The sequence below is a fragment of the Mandrillus leucophaeus genome, unplaced genomic scaffold (genome assembly GCF_000951045.1).
Source record: "Mandrillus leucophaeus isolate KB7577 unplaced genomic scaffold, Mleu.le_1.0 Scaffold1105, whole genome shotgun sequence".
Taxonomy (NCBI): domain Eukaryota; kingdom Metazoa; phylum Chordata; class Mammalia; order Primates; family Cercopithecidae; genus Mandrillus; species Mandrillus leucophaeus.
The window spans coordinates 341,917-346,476 of NW_012099266.1; the positions used below are offsets into that span (position 1 = coordinate 341,917).

Here is a 4,560-nt window from a genome sequence, read left to right on the forward strand (position 1 = left end):
TGGGTGATAGCGCAAGAACTTGTCTCAATTAATCAATCAATAAATAAAGAGAGAGAGAAAGAGGTGGGACGAGAAATAAACAAGATGAGCCTAGAACATCTTGTAGTGCTAGAAAGTAAGGAAATCCTCAAAAGAAAAACCCACTATCATGGGAGCATGTCAAAGAAACACAGAAGCCAACCAGTAGAGCTCTCAATGAGCCAAAACTGGAAAAATTTGAACAATGAAATAAAGCAGTACTGGATTATAACCTGTACAAAATAAATATCCATGAGTCCATACTGATATAAACAAATGAATGAATAAGTGAATAAATAAATGGGGGAGGGAGAGAAGGCTGCAACACCGAGTAGAGGAGGCAGGAACCAGAGCGCGAGCAGTAGCTGAGTGGGCACCATGGCTGGGATCACCACCATTGAGGCAGTTAAGGGCAATATCCAGGTTCCGCAGCAGCAGGCAGATGATGCAGAGGGCCTCCAGTGAGAAGTTGAGGGGGAAAGGTGGGCCCGGGAACAGGCTGAGGTTGAGGTGGCCTCCTTGAACTGCAGGATCCAGCTGGTTGATGAGAAGCTGGACCATGCTCAGGAGCGCCTGGCCACTGCCCTGCAAAAGCTGGAAGAAGCGGAAAAAGCTGCTGATAAGAGTGAGAGAGGTATGAAGGTTATTGAAAACCGGCCTTAAAAAATGAAGAAAAGATGGAACTCCAGGAAATCCAACTCAAAGAAGCTAAGCACATTGCAAAAGAGGCAGATAGGAAGTATAAAAAGGTGGCTCATAAGTTGGTGATCATTGAAAGAGACTTGAAACACACAGAGGAACAAGCTGAGCTGGCAGAGTCCCGCTGCCGAGAGATGGATGAGCATATCAGACGGAGGGACCAGAACCTGAAGTGTTTGAGTGCTGCTGAAGAAAAGTACTCTCAAAAAGAAGACAAATATGAGGAAGAGATCAAGATTCTTACTGATAAACTCAAGGAGGCAGAGACCTGTGCTGGGTTTGCTGAGAGATCGGTAGCCAAGCCGGAAAAGACAATTGATGACTTGGAAGATAAACTGAAATGCACCAAAGAAGAGCACCTCTGTACACAAAGGATGCTGGACCAGACTCTGCTTGACCTGAATAACACGTAGAATGCCCCAGTCCCACCCTGCTGCTGCTCCTCCCTCTGACCCTGACTCTTCCTGAGGCCAGCCTGCCTGAAGCTGACCTTCAACTGAGGGCTGATCTTTAACTGGAAGGCTGCTTTCCCCTTTTGCCTCCTGCTCCTCCCCTGTGTCTTTTTTGCCAAACTGTCTCTACCAATTCCTGGAGATTCCAGCTGGGCTACAGGCTAAGCACCTTTGGAAACAACATTTAAGGGAATGTGAGCACAATGCATAATGTCTTTAAAAGCATGTGGTGATATCAGTACACATTTTGTAATTACCATTTTTGTTGTTTTGTAGCAACCATTTGTAAAACATTCCAAATAATTCCACAGCCCTGAAGCAGCAACCTCATCCCTTTCTCACTTTTGGAAGGTGACTTTTCAGCTTACTGCATATTGCACTCTCCACAGAGGACAGGAAAAGGTATAGGCCTGCCTTACTGAGAGCCAAACAGAGCCCAGGCAAAGACTCCACTAGGGGAAACCTCATTGCTCTGTACAAAGTACCAGCTGAACCACAAAGGTGATTCCAGGAGGAGTTAGTCAAATGACAATAACAACAACAACAACAAAGTGTGCTGTTCAAGTTCTCACTTTAAGATATCTTTGGACAATATTACTTCTTTTTTCTTTTTTTTTTTTTTTCATTAGAAGTGACCAAATTAAGATGGTAAGACCTCTGAGACCAAATTTTTGTCCCATCTCTACCCCTCCCAACTGCTTACAGAATGGATCACATGACCCTTACGTTGAGGTGACCATTTAATTGCTTTCCTGCCTCCTTGAAAGAAAGAAGATTATGTTTTTGCCACTGATTTAGCCATGTGAAGCTCATCTCATTACCCTTTTCTGGGTTTGAAGCTGCTGTCTCTAAAAGTGCCATCTCATTGTGCTTTGTATCAGTCAGTGCTGGAGAAATCTTGAACAGCTTATGTACAAAATTTTAAATTTTGTATTATTTTGAAACTTTGTTTCTTTGGGTTTGTGGCACCCTGGCCATCCCATCTAGCTGTGACAGCCTCTGCAGTCCGTGGGCTGGCAGTTTAGTGATCTTTTAAAGCTTGCTTCCCCATTTCCTGGTAAGGCTTCCAGGAGGTCTGTTAGATGTATGTCCTGCAGTTTACTGGCTTCAAATGTACTCTCCTTTGATGTGGTCTCTTTGGGTCCAATTGGGAGAAAGAGAAATCAATAGCGCAACTGTTTTGATACTGAATATTGACGAATGTCTTTTTGAAATAAAGAACCAGTCCCTCCAAAAAATAAAAAATAAATAGATGGGAAAGAAGAGACAAATCTCCCATGCAGAAGAATTCAAAATAATTGATATAGAACACTACCTTTGAGGTGGGTGAAAGAGTGAATACACAAATGGGTAATGACCAGACCACATATAAAAATAGAACTCTGACTCACAACCTGCAACAACCAGTCCAGAAAGCCAAACCACAATGCTATGGACTGAATATTTGTGTCACCCCAAAATTCATACATTGAAGCCTAATCCCCAATGTGATGGCACCTGGAGGTGGGGTTTTGGGGAGGTAATTAGGTCATGATGATGGAGTGCTCTATAAATGAGATTAGTTCCCTCACAAGAAGACACATGAGAAAGCTTGCTTCCTCTCTCTGCTCTCTTCCATGTGAGGACGCAAGGAGAAAAAGGCCATCTGCAAACCAGGAAGCAAGACCTCCAGACACAGGATCTTCCAGCCCCTTAATCTTGCACTTCCCAGCCTCCAGAACTGTAAGTAATAAATGTTTGTTGTTGAAGCCACCAAACCCTATGGTTTATTTGTCCAGAGTAGCCTAAACTGACTAAGCACAAAACTTATATAACAATTAGCCCAACAGTCAGGACTTGACCAGTAACTAACAGCTTCTCTAATTTCTGTACCAACTTTTAAGTTAAGACTTGCTGAAGAAAGCAAAATATATACCACTAATCAGTAACACAGGATGTCCCACCCTCTCCATGTCAGCAGCCTCCAAACAGGGCCTAGCTGGAACTTTCCCTTTCTTCTACAATATAGCTTTCCTTCTTTTATTGTTTTCTGTTTTGTTTTGTTTTTTGAGATGAAGTTTTGCTCTTGTTGCCCAGGCTGGAGTGCAATGGCGTGATCTCAGCTCACCGCAACCTCCACCTCCCAGGTTCAAACGATTCTCCTGCCTCAGCCTCCCGAATAGCTGGGATTACAGGCATGCGCCACACACCCGGCTAATTTTGTGTTTTTAGTAGACACATGTTGGTCATGGCTGGTCTCGAACTCCTGACCTCAGGTGATCCGCCCGCCTCAGCCTCCCAAAGTGCTGGGATTATAGGCGTGAGCCACCGCGCCCAGCCACTTTCCCTTTTTTCTACAATAAAGCTTTCCTACTCCTCTAACTGCCAAACACAAGTGATGATGGCTGACTCCTTTGCTATGGGAGGCTTTGAATAGATAGCCTTTACTTGTTCTCATTTAGATGTTCCTCATTTATTTCCACAAGAGGAAATAAAGCTTCATTCCTTAAGTGTGGCCTGAGCAAAGCAAACTCCTTCCCAAGAGCACAGTATGAGGAAGTAAAGGGTAACTTTACAGTGAAGAAACCTGATCAACACTATCTCTGCCAGGGGATCAAGGTCAATATTAACAGTGACAAGTCAAGTTGATACTATGTCGTGACAAAAATGGCACTTGACCTCTGTGGTCTTCCTCCCAAAAACTCATAATCCCAGAAAATCATTAGAAGAATATCAAACAAATCTCAATTAAGCAATAGTCTAAAAAATTATCGACCGGTACTCCTCAAAATTGTTAAGGTTATCAAAAACAAGGAAAGTCTGAAAAACTGCCACACCCAAAAGGACTGTAGAGGGATATGATACTCCTCAAAATTGTAAAGGTTATCAAAAACAAGGAAAGTCTGAAAAACTGCCGCATCTAAAAGGTTCTTAAAAATAGTTTATTTGAAAAAGAGAGAGAAAGCAATATGAGCAGTTGTGGTAAAATGTTAACAAACATTAAATATGGATGATGGGTCACCCCACTATTACTGTTTCTCATATTATTCCCTGTCCCTTTCTATACAGGTAAAATATATCAGAATTTCAATTATTTTTAATCCTTCAAAATGAACTCCAATTTAACCCCAACAGATTCTAGCTTTTCTCTTTTTCACCCTCCCATCTGTCACACTGGCAGTTTTCTGAAGGGACCAAGCAGATGCCCATTCGCACATTCTCCAAGCAGCCTGGGAATTCCTACAGTTATTTCAGTAACTACCACTATGATTTGAAAGCTTTCTCTCATCCCCTTGTTTTGGTATTTACTTCTCCTTTGTGCTCTACACATTTTACTTTGGATTAGAGTTAGTTTTGTCCCTGTTTTTCTTTCCCTGAGTGCTCAATATCTCAAGATACTGAAGACAGGGAC

General features: G+C 42.5%; 1 pseudogene; it reads left to right on the forward strand.

Annotated features, from left to right (window-relative positions):
• Positions 1-396: 396 nt before the first annotated feature.
• On the forward strand, positions 397-1,130 carry LOC105548477 (annotated as a pseudogene).
• The last annotated feature ends 3,430 nt before the right edge of the window (positions 1,131-4,560 follow it).